General features: G+C 44.4%; 1 protein-coding gene across 5 annotated transcripts in view; it reads left to right on the top strand.

The window, feature by feature from the left end:
- Positions 1–1,237: 1,237 nt before the first annotated feature.
- Positions 1,238–18,609, top strand: part of LOC143766449 (uncharacterized) — a 54,611-nt gene continuing 37,239 nt past the window's right edge. For 2 of the 5 annotated variants that reach the window (XM_077254155.1, XM_077254151.1), the window contains exons 1-2: positions 2,388–2,419; positions 12,397–12,453. The gene's annotated coding sequence lies outside the window, so the exon portion shown is untranslated. Of the gene's footprint in view, positions 1,289–2,359; positions 2,420–12,396; positions 12,454–18,609 lie in introns of those variants that run through there. The other 3 variants (XM_077254152.1, XM_077254154.1, XM_077254153.1) reach the window with 3 other exon arrangements.

The following is an 18,609-nucleotide window of genomic DNA, read 5'->3' as shown; positions in this document are numbered from 1 at the left end:
TCTAGGGGCAAAATATGGGCACTGCTTTCTAGGGCACTTGCACCTGGCATTACTATGTTATAGAAGGGTGCTTTAGAATTTAGAGGGCACAGAGAACCACACAGCAGGTGCAGTAATAGGGACACATATGGCAGCAGCGGCTCAGTATTGGGGTATCAGGGGCAGTAATAGGGACACATACGGCCTCAGCGGCTCAGTATTGGGGTATCAGGTGGAGTAATAGGGACACATACGGCAGCAGCGGCTCAGTATTGGGGTATCAGGTGCTGTAATAGGGACACATATGGCAGCAGCGGCTCAGTATTGGGGTATCAGGTGCAGTAATAGGGACACATACAGCAGCAGCGGCGGCTCAGTATTGGGGTATCAGGTGCAGTAATAGGGACACATACAGCAGCAGCGGCTCAGTATTGGGGTATCAGGTGCAGTAATAGGGACACATACGGCAGCAGCGGCTCAGTATTGGGGTATCAGGTGCAGTAATAGGGACACATACGGCAGCAGCGGCTCAGTATTGGGGTATCAGCAGGATGAGGAGTTTGTGCAGGTTGGGAATAGATGGTGATGGGGCTGGAATATGAGAAGTGAAATGTGTCTTTGTTGTGTTCTCTGCAGGTGAGTCATTGCTGGAAGAAATTGTCATGTCATGTCTGGGCCACATGGAAAAGACGGGAAAAAAGAATGATTCCATCAGAAAGGACGTCAGCGGTAAGAGATTATCTGTAACTGTGCTGTGATCTGTTATATGTTCTGTAGGGCTGGTATCTACCACTGACCATATGGCGGTAATATCCATGTTGGTCTTTATATAGAGATTATCTTTAGTAACAGCGCGGTCATCTGCTGAGGTTCTCCTCCAGTATTAGGGCGCGTCACCGAGTTGTAATCAAGGTTACCTGGTTAGGGGCCCACTCAGAAGCTTCGCCCCCCCCCCCCCCTTGACCAAAACCCTAGCTGCGCCTCTGGGTGGAGCGGATAGACTGGACAGCCGGTAGACACAAGTACTACTCCAGAGTAGTCCCCAGGACTGGAGCATCTGATCGGGGTTCAGAGACACAAGTGTGAGGTACAACAGGAGAAATAAACTGGATATTTACAGCATGAACTGCCTAGGAACTTTCAGCAGAGCGGTGGGTGGAGCTGACTATTATAGGACCTGCCAGCACGGGATAGGCTGGGGAACCTATTCTCTGAAGGACACAGCAGGGTTATATTCCTGTAGAGACTAGCCAATCCTGCCATAAGGCCAAATGGAAGCAACATGCTGAGAAGCCGTGTGGTGACCATAGTGAGTAGGGAGGCGCTGAGAGTGTATGTGAGGTACCACCGTGACACCTGGTTAGGAGCCCACATAGATGTTTCCCCCCTGAGCTGAACTCCTCGCTGCGCCTCAGAACAAATGTAATATTATCTTCACCCAACCAAGTGATAAAGAAATCAGTGACACCTGTGGGATAAAAATGCCCATTACACCCTGAGATGACTTCCCTGGTGGGTACAGGGTCCAAAATGGGGTCACTTTAGAAGGTTATATGTCTTCACACACCTCGGGGGCTTTGTAATTAACCCCCACAAGTGAGGACTGCCAAATTACTGCTCCAAAAGCAAAACCGTGACTCTTCCCATTGGAGCCCGGCCGTGTGCAGTCATTTCTGAGCTCAGGTTTGGGGACAAATTTCTGTATAAATTGTGGCTCCATTTTACTCTGTGAAACTGAAGAATTTGGACCCAAAACATTTTAGTGGAAAAAATAATTTTTCCATGACACAAAAATATAAAGATCTATGATGTAATGGTGGGAAAAAAAACGCCCCCTCCCCCAGATGGATTCCCTGAGGACTGTCAATCTGAAATGGGGTCACTTTGGAGGTCGGGGGGCCGCTGCACATTATTCCAGACAAATCTACAATCCAGAAACCAAACCGTGATTCTTCCCTCCGGAGGGAAGCGAAGCGAGATCTCCTGCCACATCCTGGGGGTCGCCTCATTCTCCAGAAATTGCTTTATACATTGTGCAGCATCCTATAAGATATTCCTGCCCACAGCGCCCCCATCCAGCGAGTGTCTGAGAAAGGTCATTACACCGAAACGTCACAATGTTCACGTGTTATATATGTTCTGCTCTATACACCGCATACACACACGGCTCTGCTCCGTACACCTCGTACACACACGGCTCTGCTCCGTACACCTCGTACACACACGGCTCTGCTACATCCACACTGTAAACCCCTCCTGACCCCACACATAAACTTCCCCTCATCCAGCACCCTGACAACCAGCACAGCAGAGTCCTGCATACACTGAGGCCCCTGATCATGTGACCCCTGTCTCCTCCCCTCCTGTGACATCATCACAGGTCCTGTCTTCACAGCACAGCCATTCATCTCCTCTGCTGGAGTTGCTCCTTTAAGAACAGGTAACGTTGCAAAAAGTAGAACAATTCCCCCAATAAGTGATTGGATCCCCCAGATCTTTCATAGATCTTAGTGATATTACAGATGGGAGATTCCAAGAGCGCTGGATTCAGGGCAGCCCTAGTGCTGACTGAGCCGTGCGCCTCCATCTATAGATCTGTTGTGGTAGGTGGTGGAGCCGCTCTTTCCTCTGCATTGTTGGTAGTGAAATAATCTTCTCCATTGTCAGGATGGACGCTGAGATGACGTCTAGTCGGTTGTGTGGCGCAGGTCTCCTGGCAGTGTGCTCTGGGCGCGCTCCGGCCTATCACAGGGGCAGCACCTGCACATCTGCAAACATCCTCAGCCAATAGCCGGGAGACGGATGTGTCAGAGGCTGCAGACCGTTACACTGCATCCACTGCAGAAGGTCTCTGTAGTTTGCAGACAAGTGGCCACCTCCCCAAGTGCTAATGGCCACACCTGGACCTGAGTGCGATATACTTGCTGCTGGCAAGCGTGGGTGATATTTTCTATTTGCATTTCCCTGTGGCCTGGAGCTGCAGCCGTCGGCTAGTGTCCTCTGTGGAGTTTGAAGGATGATGGTGTTTCTCTCTGCCTCAACTCAAGCTAAGTTTCCCCTTGTTTTGTGTATCCTAGCTGTCTTTAGCGGTAGTGGGGATTGACTAGCGCTCATCCTGTCCTTCCCGATGCAGCAATTATCGCCAGGATCAGGCAGGGATTAAGTATCCTGCTCGGCGATAGGTGCGGAACCTACCGTATGTTGGGACAATAGGGCAGACAGGGTGACGTTAGATCTGTCTAGGGGTCTCCACTCCCCCCTTCCCTAGCGTTTGGTTCCCTTTCCCTTATCCCTTCATGTTGTTTTTAGCCTTTCCTTCACGTTGCATGACGGAGACGTTTGATATTTAAGGCACCCTCCATTATTGGGAGGTACCTTAGCAACTTTAGTAATCAGTGTGTTTCCTGCTACTTAGTTGTAAGGTCCCTGTACCTGTGCTCCCTTATCCTGATCCTGTCCATCATGCTTGCCCTGTTTGAACCTGATCATGTGCATCCTTCTGTAACCTGCTCCTGAGCCCATCCTGCATCTACCAGAACCTGATACGTCCTGTAAACAGCTATACCGCTACCCTCACCAGTGCAGTCTGAACCTGCACCTGTGTGATCCTGTACCCGAGTCCATCCTGTGTTCCTGACCGTATTGTGTCTGTTTCCTATCCACTACCCGTCCTTTTACCAGCCATACAGTCCATATCCAGAACTTATTCTCTCTTTATGTGGTGCTCTGCTTAGATATTCATACTGATGGCTTCTGACAGGTCGCTGATCCCTCACTGACCTGCCCCCTATTTTTTTACACTGAATGTAATATGTTTTGAAGAAAAATAATTTCACATTCAGCAGGCAGGCGCTGGCAGCGACGCCTGCGCTGTAGCATGATCACATCTATGATACCCATTTAATTATTTTATTTGGTGATATAAACTTATTTAAAAAAAATAATAATTCTCTCTCAAAATGGCCCCAGCCGCGCCTGTGATAGATGTTACTGCACAGGTGCCGCTGGCGCCATCTTGGTGGATTCAATTTTTTTTTCCTCTAACAAAATGGCACGGGTCAGCACCTGTGCAGTAACATCCATCAGATCACCATAGATGCTACTGCACAGGTGCGGCCGGCGCAATTTTGAGATTTTTTTTTTCTGAATAAGTTTATATCGTCAAATATACTAATTAAAAGGACATTCTAGATGGGAACATGTTATGGTGCAGGCACTGTCGCCGCCACTGGCACCTGCCTGCTGAGTGTGTGAGGGGTCGAGTTCCTGCCTCTGCACAGGGGGAATCTCGGGCCATCTTCGCTGCGGTCTCCCATTCTTCTCCTGCCGCAGTGGAGCCTGCTCAGCGGAGATGTCAGTCCCAGCGTCTCGCTCAGTCTGACTCTGTACAAAGGGTTACGCCTTCTTTTCCAGCTTCTGCCATTGAAGTCAGTGCTGGACAGCGGCGTGCAGACGCTACTGGGACTAAGTCCTGCTTTTCTCGTTCTGAGCATGCCCAGGGTAAGATCTCTCATTGGAGATCGAGGGTCACATGTTCAGATACTGCAGCTAAATCCAATGGTCCTCCAGGAAGGTCCTGAAGGTGCTCAGGCTCTGTAGCAGCCTCTCATTGGTCCTTCTAGGAAGGTCCTGTACTTGCTGCAGCTATTTAAGGCTCTCATGACCGCACGGCCATGCGCTAGTATTGAATCTGATACGTGCATGCGCCAGTGTGGTCATTTATGTGTGTTCAGGGACTCGGCTGAAATTAGCCCCTAAAATGCCGGCAACTCCGGTGAGGAGATTGTGTGCGTGGATTTAGGGCCCCGGCTGAAATAAGCCCCTAGAATACCGGCTCCTCCGGTGAGGAGATTGTATGTTTGCATGACCACTGACTGCTCTCTGATGGGCAGTTAACCTGTGCTCCTGTGAAGTCTAACAGGGCGCAGTGCTTTCCTTTCTTGGCTACTCTGTGAGGTAACAGAGCTAGTCTATACTGCCAAATAGTGCCACCATTTACTAGCAGCAGGTTCCTCCTGCACGGTGGACCCCGGGCTGCGAACGCACCAATAATAATAAACATCTATATTTACTCGGTGCGTTCCGATAGGCCTAGCAGAGTGTGAGTTTATTTTTTAAAAACATATGATATTCAGTATGTAAAATAGGGGGAAGGTCAGTGAGGAATCAGTGACCTGTCAGAAGCCATCAGTATGAATATCTAAGCAGAGCACCACGTAAAGCCCCGCTCTCAGGCCGCCCCGAAGCACGAGAATCTCATTACCTGAAAATTGCAAATAAAGATTAAACAACAACCACAAGACGGATTTCATCAACCAAGGTATCAAAGTAATCAGTATAATGGCGCCTGTGTGTAGGTCACTATTCACAATCCTGCTGACAGGTTCCCTTTAAATCCTGTTGGTCAGAGGGGCACTGGCCATTCAGAAGCTCTTCCCTTATCTCTGACCAAGTTGGATTACAGATAACCATAATAAACAAATCTGGACGACCATATATGTGAACATGTGTCATGGTGTTCTCGTGCATATGTCTGAGACTTCCTGTTAATGTAGTCGGTAAAATAACCATCCCCCCAATGTGCACCACGTTGCCATGATTGGCAATAGCATTTCTTAAATTACTGTATTCATCCACTCTGAATATTTCTTTGCTTCAGTTGTATGTACAGAAGACGCTCGCTTCCCACCTTGGCATACATATCTATTATACATTGATGAAGAAGTTGCCTCCATTGTTGTCTGATCATTATTTGGTAGGCGTAGAAGTCCATAGCTGATATTTTATTGGTTGGTTTATTGGTCGGCCTCGCAGTGTTGGGATCAGTCTGCCTTAGATTATAGTGATTGCCATCTTGGCCGTTCCACAGTATTATACGATATTGCAGAGCATCATATGATCTATGTGTTTCTGTAATACGCTGAAGATGTTCTCTCCGTCGCTGAATAATTATATCTCGGCTTAGAAAGTCCCGTCCAACCATTACAATAACTACTTCACTAACACTGGGGGAAGTAAATCTCCTTTTGTGCCACCAACCGGAGTCTTGTCTGCTCTTATTACACCCTGATATTCCGCACTTGGCTTTCTTTCTAAGGTTGTATTATAAAAGTTTACTAACTGATTGTGTTGATGGAAAAATCTTTGCAAATTCAAAACAATGTCTTTTTAGTCTCAGGTATAACTTCACAACGTCGATCAGCTTGTAGCTGTTCGTCTCACAAAAAGTAAATTTGTAAAAATGTTGTGTCTTGATTTGCTACAGGAAGCATCAAATTATTTTGTGATATATTTGTCCCTGGACTTTAAAAGTCAACATAAATCCTGCTTCCTTGAGTCCAGCTGTTGTACCAAAGGATGTCATCTGGAAAGATGAAGTGTCTCCTAATAATTTGCAGTAAATGCTTAGACTCATGAGTTGTTCCCAACATGTATGAAAAAAGTTCGGGAGGTAGATTTAAAGGTGACAAACTGACTTCACCATTGACCACCACATATCAGATGATTTAAAGTTAAACTTCTTTGCTCCACAATGTTCTCATATTACGTCCATTTTGCCTATTATGATTTTCAGACGTGACCTATAGTCCTGAATTGGGTCGTAGTGAAACACTTCCAAACTCAAGTCAGCCTGCCTACATCATTTTTATGACGGTCATCCTTTTGTTCAGACGTTTCCGTATTCTTTGATTCAGCCTTGCTTTATTTTACACTAAATAGTGTAAAATAATAAATCTCCTCATACTTTTCCCTTATTATCTCCAGTATAATTTCACAGGATTTTAGGATGTTACATCGGCTCATCTTCTTCTCATTCTTGTTTCTACAATATCGGATCCTCTCAGTGAAGATCTTTCATATAAAATCATTTTTCAGAATTACCCATCAAAGATGGATATGGACAGAGACAAGATGGCGGAGAGGATAATACACCTCACCATAACATAGTAACAGTTATTAAGATTGAAGGAAGACTTTAAGTCCATCTAGTTCAACCCATATCCTAATCTAACATACCCTAAGGGTATGTGTCCATGTGCAGGAAACGCTGCGTGTCTGATGCTGCGCAGAGCCGCAGTGTCAAACACGCAGCGTCAAGATGTTACAGCATAGTGGAGGGGATTTTATCAAATCCCGTCTCCGCTATGCGTGGTAACATGCACCCAGCGGCCCTGCGATTTCGGACATGCACGTTTTTTAAGATCGCAGCATGCCTGTGTACCTTGCGGCGACGCTGCGCCGCAAGGTATATCACAGGGCCCTATGTGTGGGGTGCGAGGATGCCGGATGTGTGCAATGAACACATCCGGCATCATTGCGTCACAGAAGGGGCGGGGCTTAGGGCGGAGTGGGTTTGCCGCTCCGTCCAAACCGCCGGCCATCCTGAAAGTGGACACATACCCTAACATGTTAATCCAGAGGAAGGCAAAAAAAAAAAATGTGGCAAGGAGTAAGCTCCACATTGGGGAATAAAATTCCTTCCCGACTCCACATACGGTGATCAGACTAGTTCCCTGGATCAACGCCTGTGGTGTAGTGACCCCTGTGGCAGCTAGGGGGCGCTATGTGCGCTCCTTGGGATAGTAAATTATCAAATTCACCGCACTCTCTCTAGATAAATGCCAAATTGTGTCAGTTTATTAACCTGAATTAGACTTGGAGCATAACAGAATATTACAGCATATGCGATTAACAATTAGATAGATAGATATTGAGCGGCGCTCCCGCGCTTTGCTCTATGGCAGCGTATGTCAGGTCCATAGAGCAAAGCGCGGGAGCGCCGCTCAATATCTAGAGACCAAAGGTCCATACCCTCTGTAAGGGAGCCTCAATTAGCGTACTTACACACCAGTGTATTACTTAAAGCGAAAACGTGATAAAGGCTCAGGTTGAGCCGAAACGTTGTTAATCGCATATGCTGTAATATTCTGTTACGCTCCCAGTCTAATTCAGGTTAATAAACTGACACAATTTGGCATTTATCTAGAGAGAGTGCGGTGAATTTGATAATTTACTATATCGGGGCCTCTGGTCCATAACACCGGCACCTCGCCTTATTGGGCTCAGTGCATGCCAAATAACCCTCTTCGCTCCTTGGGATATGCATGGAGGCATATCTGTTGTGATAATGGTGGTAAAACAATGACTGGCAGTGTTGTGAATGGCCGATATGTGTCGCAGAGGGAGTATGCGTGGTACGTCTGATGCTGTGTCTGGGGCACCCTGAGGCCAAGGGGTGTCCAGGAACCCGTGAAGGTTGCCAACGGGTAACGGTCTGAAAACCGTGTGTAATGCTGACCGGGGTCATAGACGAACTGTGGTAAAGTTAAATATGTCCAGATACTGTTCAAGCTGTTACTAAGTTCCTGTGGATGTGGTTTATGTTGTGCGAAATAAACCTAAGAGACTGTGTTTTTGATAGAAAACCGTGCCTGAGTGCATTAATCCCGTGCCAAGCGAGTGTCCCCCCAAGACACGTAGTAGGCGCTATGCTACACGCCCTATCAAGGAATCTAGTGTACAGTATATAACCTGTAACATTATACTTTTCAAGAAAGGTATCCAGTTCCCTCTTAAATTTCAGTAGGGAATCACTCATTACAACATCATACGGCAGAGAGTTCCATAGTTTCACTACTCTTACAGTAAAGAATCCGCGTCTGTTATTATGCTTAAACCTTCTTTTCTCCAGACGTAGAGGATGCCCCCTTGTACCCGTCTCAGGTCTACGAGTAAAAAGATCATCAGAAAGGTCTTTGTACTGGTCACTCATGTATTTATACATTGTAATAAGATCACCCCTTAGCCTTCGTTTTTCCAAACTAGCCCCAAGTGTAATAACCTATCTTGGTATTGCAGACCCCCCAGTCCTCTAATAACCTTGGTCGCTCTTCTCTGCACCCGCTCCAGTTCAGCTATGTCTTTCTTATACACCGAATACCAGAACTGTGCACAGTATTCTAAGTGTGGTCGCACTAGTGACTTGTATAGAGGTAAAATTATGTTCTCCTCATGAGCATCTATGCCTCTTTTAATACATCCCATTATTTTATTTGCCTTTGTAGCAGCTGCCTGACACTGGCCACTAAATGTGAGTTTGTCATCCACCCAAACACCTAGGTCTTTTTGATTGACTGTTTTGCCCAGAGTTTTACAATTAAACACATAATTATACAGTACATATACTGATATTGGGTCATGAGGTTATTCCTCTTCAGATACTCCAGTATAGCATCCCTTAGAAAACTCTCCAGGATTTTACCCACAGTAGAGGTTAAGCTTAATGGCCTATAATTTCCGAGTTCAGTTTTTGTCCCCTTTTTGAATATTGGCACCACATTTGCTATACGCCAGTCCTGTGGTACAGACCCTGTTATTATGGAGTCTTTAAAGATTAAAAATAATGGTCTATCAATGACTGTACTTAGTTCCTGCAGTACTCGGGGGTGGATCCCACCCGGGCCCGGCGATTTGTCACCTTTAGGCTATGTTCACACAGTGCAGATTATTTGCGGTTTTTTAGCGTTTTTGCGCTATAAAAACGCTATAAAACCGCAAATAATCTGCATACATTAAGCATCCTATCATTTTTTATGAAATCCGCAATTTCTGTGCACATGATGTGCGTTTTTCCGCATGAAAAACGCATTGCGGTAAAAATCCGGACATGCTCATTAATTTTGCGGTTTTTTCGCGGTTTTTCCACTGTCTAATGCATTGGGAAATGTTTGGGAAAAACCGCGACAAAAACGCGTCAAAACCGCGCAAAAAACGCATTAAAAAACGCATGCGGTTTTCATGCAGAAAACCGGCAGAAATGTCAGGATTTTCCCAGGAATTTTCTGCATCAATTCCTGAACGTGTGTATGGGGCCTTAGTGATTTTTAGACGCCGCCGTACTTCATCACTGATCGTATTGTCTGCCATGGAATTTTCTTGTGTAAATACTGATGAAAAAAAGTAATTTACCATATTGGCTTTTTCCTCATCCTCATCCGTAATTTCACCCAGACTATTTTTAATCTTCAGTGGCCAAACATTTCATATACCAACACTCACACAGTATTATCTCTCTTCCGGTATGCAGATTAAAACGAGTTAATAAACCGTTGCGGAGTGGCGATATCAGACGCCTCTTACTGACATCATAGATTGGATGTATTGTCCAATACGGTCTTACTCTTCGGCCGTAAAGTTCTCCAGGCCGTTGTCCCTCCCTAGTGCCAAATTAGTTGGTATTCCTCCATATGCTGTCGTGGAAGGTGACTAGAAAAAATAGAATTAAGCCATGTTCACACAATGCGTTTTTTACCGCAGAACCACAGCGATTTTGCCTCTGCGGGTCCGCAGCTGTTTTCCATGCAGGGTACAGTACAATGTAACCCTATGGAAAACAGGAAACGCTGTGCACATAATCCTGAAATTCACTAAAAGAGCCGCGCTGAATAGCTGCGGTAAAAAAGAAGGACCATGTCACTTCTTTGTGCGGAACTGCAGCGGTTCTGCACCCATAGACCTCCATTGTGAGGTCAAACCCGCAGTAAAACCCGCAGATCAAAAATATATCTGCGGGTTTTATTGCGGTTATGGGTGGAGAAACCGCTGCAGCAGGAAGTGCGGGGAAGCTGGCGGAAGTACGTGGGCGGAAGTGCTTGGGCGGAGTGTGTTCCGAAGTGACGGAGGCATACCGTCGCATGGGGATCGATGTCGGCTGTTTGATAGATTTGGTATGTGTGTGTGTGTGTGTGTGTGTGTGTATATATATATATATATATATATATATATATATATATATATATATGTGTGTGTGTGTCCCCATGCGACGCTAGTGCCACCACTGTGCTAAGTCGCCGTATGGGACTACTACTCCCATCCGGTATTAGGATGGGAGAGTTGTCCCTGTGTCCGGCGACTTAGCACAGTTGTAAAGTTACACAAAACACACACAATACACATACATGACACATAGTACATACAACATATAACACAGAGTATATACTCACCAACAGCACACTGGTAGGCGAAGCCCTCGATCCCCTAGAAAAAATCCCAAAATAAAAAATCAAATTCATACTCCCTGTCCGCAGAATCCATAAAACGAGTGTCCCACGCCGATCGGCTGCTCTCCGGCGATACACTGCCAGGAGCGAAGTGAATAGAATACGTGGCACTGAAATACGTGGCACTGAAATACGTGGCACTGAAATACGTGGCACTGAAATTCGTGATACGTGGAACTTAAATACGTGATACGTGGCACTGAAATACGTGGCACTGAAATACGTGGCACTTAAATACGTGGCACTTAAATACGTGATACGTGGCACTTAAATACGTGGCACTGAAATACGTGGCACTGAAATACGTGGCACTGAAATACGAGGCACTGAAATACGTGATACGTGGCACTTAAATACGTGGCACTGAAATACGTGGCACTGAAATACGTGGCACTGAAATACGAGGCACTGATATACGTGATACGTGGCACTTAAATACGTGGCACTGAAATACGTGATATGTGGCACTAAGTCTACGTTCACATTTGCGGTCTGCGCCGCAGCGTCGGGCGCCGCAGCATCGCCGCATGCGTCATGCGCCCCTATATTTAACATGGGGGCGCATGGACATGTGTTGCACTTGCGTTTTGCGACGCATGCGTCACTGCGGCGCACGCGTCCGGGCGCAGAGGACGCAGCAAGTTGCATTTTTGCTGCGTCCAAAATCAACCAAAAAAAGGACGCATGCGTCGCAAAACGCAGCGTTGTGCATGCGTTTTGCTGCGTTTTTGTTTGCGTTGTGCGTTGCGTCGCCGACGCTGCGGCGCACAACGCAAATGTGAACGTAGCCTTAAATACGTGGCACTTAAATAGCTGGATAGAGCTGGATCCGCGGGCTGTGATCTGGCCTACGCTCAGCACTCTGCGGAGCGCTGTCATTCAAAACACGTCCACTCATTTTGGTGTTTAGTCCCAAAATGGAGGATGGAAGAAGAAAAGGGTTGGACAAGGAAATGACATCATTTCTTTTTTTTTTTTTTCCCCACTGCAGTTAAAACTTTATTTATGTCAAACACAGACAATCTGCAGAGAAAACTGCATAAAAAAACGCACTAAAAACCGCATCAAAAAACGCACCAAAACGCACCAAAAACCGCACCTGCGTTTTCTGCCAAGAGCTGCGGTTTTTAGTGCAGAAAAACAGCAGGGAAATCAGGAACGTGTGAGCATGGCCTTAGACTTACTGGTAATTCGGTTTCTAGGAACCTTCCACGACGGTGCTAATTTCCCCCCCCCCCTATATATTCCTGGATAAAATCTGGGATTCAGAAGGTAAACCGGTGCTATGGTCTCAGTTGTAAGTCACTGGCAAGTGGGAGGTCCTTTTAACCTCTCTGTGTTTCCTGTTCCCCATCAGGGCAAAGAGACAACCTCCATATGCCGTTGGGGAAGGTTCCTAGAAATCGAATTACCGGTAAGTCTAATTCTATTTTCTTTTCTATACATGAGTATAATACAATACCCATAGTGCTCCATACAGTATAATACACAACCCATAGTCCTCCATATAGTGTATTGCAAAGCCCATAGTCCTCCATACAGTATAATACACTCCCCCAATCCTTCATACAGCATGATGTACTCCCCATTGTCCTCCATATAGTATACTGCACTCCTGTACACGCTGATACAGTTAACTGTAGCGTAGCTTCGGGTGCGCCTCTGAGCCCCCTCTGCCTTCTCCCAGGTAGCTACGATGCTGCTACTTACGATGCTGAAGTTGGTTTCTTATTTGTCCAGTTTCTTATTCAGGGCTGAAATTTATTTCATATTTGGCAGACAAAAATAATAAATTATAATAATAAAATACAATGCAGTGAGGTGCCCTGGTGTGAATACACATAAAAACAGCTACAAAATGATAATCCTGGCACAAAAATGTCCATCAAAGTGGGCACTGAAGGGCATTATTGAAAGGGTTAAATGACTTTGGGCCCCTGATCTCATACAAGCATTACAGGTTGGTGTGACCTGAGTTTGATGCGGGCCATCACTACGTATGTATTGGTGGTGTGAAATCAGTGGCCCAAAGTCATTTAACTCCTGTAGAACACTAACGAAGTTGTCCACTACCTGGACAACTTCTTCTCATGCTCCTCACTGAGCCCCTATAAAATAATAAAGCCTATACTCACCTCCCGTACTGGCACCATTCTCAGATTGTCGGCACAGTTCTCCAGGGACAAATCAAGCAAAAACTGGAACTCTTTTTTTTTTTTTTATATGTCAAGCAAGAACCAGACTTCCTCTTCATGTTCGATTTGTCTGAAGGCGGAGACAGTGACGCAGGTGCTGATTGGGCACCGGCCGTCACGTGTCACAACACTGGGAGCCCCAGGGAGAGCAAGTGCAGACACTGTGGGAACGGTTCCAGCATGGGAGGGGAGTATAGGTTTATTATTATAATCGGGGCCAAACATTAATCAAGAAGGGGTTGTCCTATTGGACTTATTGGATGCTGCCTCTGACCCGGCCTAATAGACCTTCTTACATTTCAGGCCCAGACACCATTATTAGGCATGTAATTGTCGTAGTAACTAGGCCGCCCCATACTGTCGAGTACTTGGGGGCGGAGGGCATTCAGCCAAACTGTCACACCTTCTTAGATGCCATGTTTGCTTTTAACAGTGGTCAAACTGCAGGGGCTTTTGATGCAACCGTACATGTGTCGTCCCTGCAGTGTACGTCTATGTTCTGGGGCCCAAAGAGTTATTTTTTTTAAACAAATGTTTAATATGTTAAAAAATAATAAAATTTGTCTTCTCCTCTTTTATGTTTTTTTTTTCTTTTCCTTTTTCACCATATTCACCAAATGCTATAGCTGACCTGCCAATTTTATTCTCCAGATCACTGAGCTCCTAGATACCAAACATGTCTTGGCTCTTTTTTAACCCCTTTACCCCCAAGGGTGGTTTGCACGTTAATGACCAGGCCAATTTTTACAATTCTGACCACTGTCCCTTTGAGGTTATAACTCTGGAACGCTTCAACGGATCCCGCTGACTCTGAGAATGTTTTCTCGTGACATATTGTACTTCATGTTAGTGGTAACATTTCTTTGATAATACCTGCGTTTTTGTGAACAAAATGGAAATTTGGCAAAAATGTTGAAAATGTCGCAATTTTCCAACTTTGAATTTTCATGCCCTTAAATCACAGAGATATGTCACACAAAATACTTAATAAGTAACATTTCACACATGTCTACTTTACATCAGCTCAATCTTGGAACCGAAATTTTATTTTCTTAGGGAGTTATAAGGCTTGACCAGCGATTTCTAATTTTTACAACACCATATTTTTATTTATTTTTTTAAAGGGACCATATCACATTAGAAGTCACTTTGAGGGGTCTATATGATAGAAAATACCCAAAAGGGACACCAATTTAAAAACTGCAACCCTCACGGTGCGTAAAACCTCATTTAAGAAGTTTATTAACCCTTGAGGTGCTTCACAGGAATTTTTGGAATGTTTAAAAAAAAAAAAAGAACATTTAACTGTTTTTCACAAATAATTACTTCAGATCCAATTTTTTTCATTTTCACAAGGGTAACAGGAGAAATTGGACCCCAGAAGTTGTTGAGCAATTTGTCCTGAGAACTCCGATACCCCATATAGGGGAGAAAACTACTGTATGGGCGCACTTCGGCGCTCGGAAGGGAAGGAGTGATGTTTTGTAGCGTTTGGAGAGCCCCTGATGTGCCTAAACAGTGGAAACCCCTCACAAGTGACCCCATTTTGTAAACTACACCCCACAAGTAACTTATCTAAATGTGTGGTGAGAACTTTGAACCCCCAGGTGTTTCACTAAAGTTTATAGCGCCCGGGCGTGAAAATAAAAAAATCATAATTTTTTTCCACAAATATGATCTTTTAGTCCCAAATCTTTTTATTTTCCCCAAGGCTAACAGGAGAAATTGGACCCAAAAGTTGAACAATTTGTCCTGAGTACCCCGATACCCCATGTGTGGGAATAAACCACTATTTGGGCGCATGGCAGAGAGCTTGGGAAGGAGCGCCGTTTGCCTTTTTCAACCCAGAATTGGCTGGAATTGAGATCAAACGCCATGTCGCGTTTGAAGAGCCCCGATGTGCCTAAACAGTGGAAACCCCCCATTTCTAACTCCAACCCTAACCCCAACACACTCCTAACCCTAATACCAACCCTAACCATAACCACACCCCTAACCCGAACACACCCCTAATTCCAAACCTAACCCTAATCCCAACCGTAACTTCAATCCTAACTTTAGCCCCAACCCTAACCCTAACAGGAAAATGGAAATAAAAAATATATATATATTTTATTATTTTTCCCTAGCTAAGGGAGTGATAAAGGGGGGTTTGATTTACTATTTATAGCGGGATTTTATGTTTGGCAGCTGTCATACACTAAAAGACGCTTTTTATTATTATACTATACTATTTTTTATAAGCTCATGTGAAAAGAAAAAGGGTTGGTTGGCACTGAAAGTACTACAATTGTCCGTGTAAAACTATTGCAACTATGGAGTAACAATGTCCGGGGAATAATGCTTCTATCGGGAGTTCAGGTGGTGCTCAGCCATGGGAGACAACACATCCAAAATGCAGCGATATAGTAGAAAAGAAAAGGCAGCACTCACCCGTTGATACTTCCGTTATTAAAGTTGCTTTTAATCCATAAAGATTACACTTGTACAACCAAATGCGGTATTGGCTAAGGCATAGGAGTGAAGAGGGAGCGGTGAAGACAAAAACAGACGACGGCCGTTTCGCTCTTACGAGCTTGTGTGACCACATGGACCCGTAGAAGCTCGTAAGAGCGAAACGGCCGTCGTCTGTTTTTGTCTTCACCGCTCCCTCTTCACTCCTATGCCTTAGCCAATACCGCATTTGGTTGTACAAGTGTAATCTTTATGGATTAAAAGCAACTTTAATAACGGAAGTATCAACGGGTGAGTGCTGCCTTTTCTTTTCTACTATACTATTTTTTACTATTAAAAAATAGTTTTTGCATCAACACATTTTGAGAGCTATAATTTTTCCATATTTTGGCCCACAGAGACATGTGAGGACTTGTTTTTTGTGGGACGAGTTGACATTTTTATTGGTACCATTTTCGGACACATTTTTTGATCACTTTTTATTCCTTTTTTTGTGAGGCACAATGAACAAAAACCAGCAATTCATGATTTTTTTTTGGAGGGGTTAGTACGATGACAGCCATACCATTATTTATATATATTTTTTTGTTATGTTTTGGCGCTGTTATATAATAAAAACTATTTTTTATAGAAAATAATTTTTTTTGCATCTCTTTATTCTGACAGCAAGATGAGTCGCCCGCCAGGGCCGTGGGGTACTCGGTACCGGGTCTGATGTTCACAGGGGGATGTCACGGTGGCTGCGAACCGGTCCATGGCCCTGGGCGCCCATGTAAAAGGGAAAGGTCTTTAAAGGGAATAAAGTTTATGTTCGTGATGCCACCTGTGGTATTAGGTCAGGGTGACCAACGCTGCTTTAACCCCTTAGTGACAGAGCCAATTTGGTACTTAATGACCGAGCCAATTTTTACAATTCTGACCAGTGTCACTTTATGAGGTTATAACTCTGGAACGCTTTATCGGATCCCGCTGATTCTGAGATTGTTTTTTCGTGACATGTTGTACTTCAAGTTAGTGGTAACATTTCTTCGATATTACTTGCGATTATTTATGAAAAAAATGGAAATATGGCGAAAATTTTTAAAATTTTGCAATTTTCAAACTTTGTATTTTTATGCCCTTAAATCAGAGAGATATGTCACAAAAAATAGTTAATAAATAACATTTCTCACATGTCTACTTTACATCAGCACAATTTTGGAAACAATTTTTTTTTTTTGTTAGGGAGTTATAAGGGTTAAAAGTTGACCAGCAATTTCTCATTTTTACAACACCATGTTTTTTTTAGGGACCACATCACCTTTGAAGTGATTTTGAGGGGTCTATATGATAGAAAATAACCAAGTGTGACACCATTCTAAAAACTGCACCCCTCAAGCTGCTCAAAACCACATTCAAGAAGTTTATTAACCCTTTACGTACTTCACAGGAACTAAAACAATGTGGAAGAAAAAAATGAACATTTTACTTTTTTTTGCAAACATTTTACTTCAGAACCATTTTTTTTAATTTTCACAAGTGTAAAAACAGAAATTTAACCACAAATTTTGTTGTGCAATTTTTCCTGAGTACGCCGATACCCCATATGTGGAGGTAAACCACTGTTTGGGCGCACCGCAGAGCTTGGAAGGGAAGGAGCACCGTTTGACTGTTTCAATGCAGAATTGGCTGGAATTGAGATCGGACGCCATGTCGCGTTTGGAGAGCCCCTAATGTGCCTAAACAGTGGAAACCCCCCACAAGTGACACCATTTTGGAAACTAGACCCCCCAAGGAACTTATCTAGATGTGTGGTGAGCACTTTGAACCCCCAAGTGCTTCACAGAAGTTTATAACGTAGAGCCGTGAAAATAAAAAATCGCATTTGTTTTCACAAAAATGATTTTTTCGCCCACAAATTCTTATTTTCACAAGGGTAACAGGAGAAATTAGACCACAAAAGTTGTTGTGCAATTTCTCCTGAGTACGTCGATACCCCATATGTGGAGGTAAACCACTGTTTGGGCGCACCGCAGAGCTTGGAAGTGAAGGAGCACCGTTTGACTTTTTCAATGCAGAATTGGCTGGAATTGAGATCGGATGCCATGTCGCGTTTGGAGAGTCCCTGATGTGCCTAAACAGTGGAAACCCCCCACAAGTGATACCATTTTGGAAACTAGACCCCTTAAGGAACTTATCTAGATGTGTGGTGAGCACTTTGAACCCCCAAGTGCTTCACAGAAGTTTATAACGTAGAGCCGTGAAAATAAAAAATCTCATTTTTTCTACAAAAATTATCTTTTTGCCCCCAAATTTTTATTTTAACAAGGGTAACAGGAGAAATTAGACCACAAAAGTTGTTGTACAATTTCTCCTGAGTACGTCGATACCCCATATATGGGGGTAAACCACTGTTTGGGCGCACCGCAGAGCTTGGAAGAGAAGGAGTGTCGTTTTACTTTTTCAATGTAGAATTGGCTGGAATTGAGATCGGACGCCATGTCACGTTTGGAGAGCCGCTGATGTGCCTAAACAGTGGAGACCCCCCACAAATGACACCATTTTGGAAACTAGACCCCTTAAGGAACTTATCTAGATGTGTGGTGAGCACTTTAAACCCCCAGGTGCTTCACAGAAGTTTATAACGTAGAGCCGTGAAAATAAAAAAAATCGAATTTTTTCTACAAAAATGATCTTTTTGCCTCCAAATTTTTATTTTACCAAGGGTAACAGGAGAAAATGGACCCCAGAAGCTGTTGTACAATTTGTCTTGAGTATGCCGACACCCCATATGTGGGGTTAAACCACTGTTTGGGCGCATGGCTGAGCTCGGAAGCAAAGGAGCGCCATTTGACTTTTCGATGCAAAATTGACTGGAATTGAGATCGGACGCCATGTCGCGTTTGGAGAGCCCCTGATGTGCCTAAACAGCAGAAACCCCC

This window comes from Ranitomeya variabilis, chromosome 4 (assembly GCF_051348905.1).
Source record: "Ranitomeya variabilis isolate aRanVar5 chromosome 4, aRanVar5.hap1, whole genome shotgun sequence".
Lineage (NCBI taxonomy): Eukaryota > Metazoa > Chordata > Amphibia > Anura > Dendrobatidae > Ranitomeya > Ranitomeya variabilis.
The sequence above is the reverse complement of the archived record's forward strand: the minus strand, read 5'-3'. Positions and strand labels throughout refer to the sequence as shown.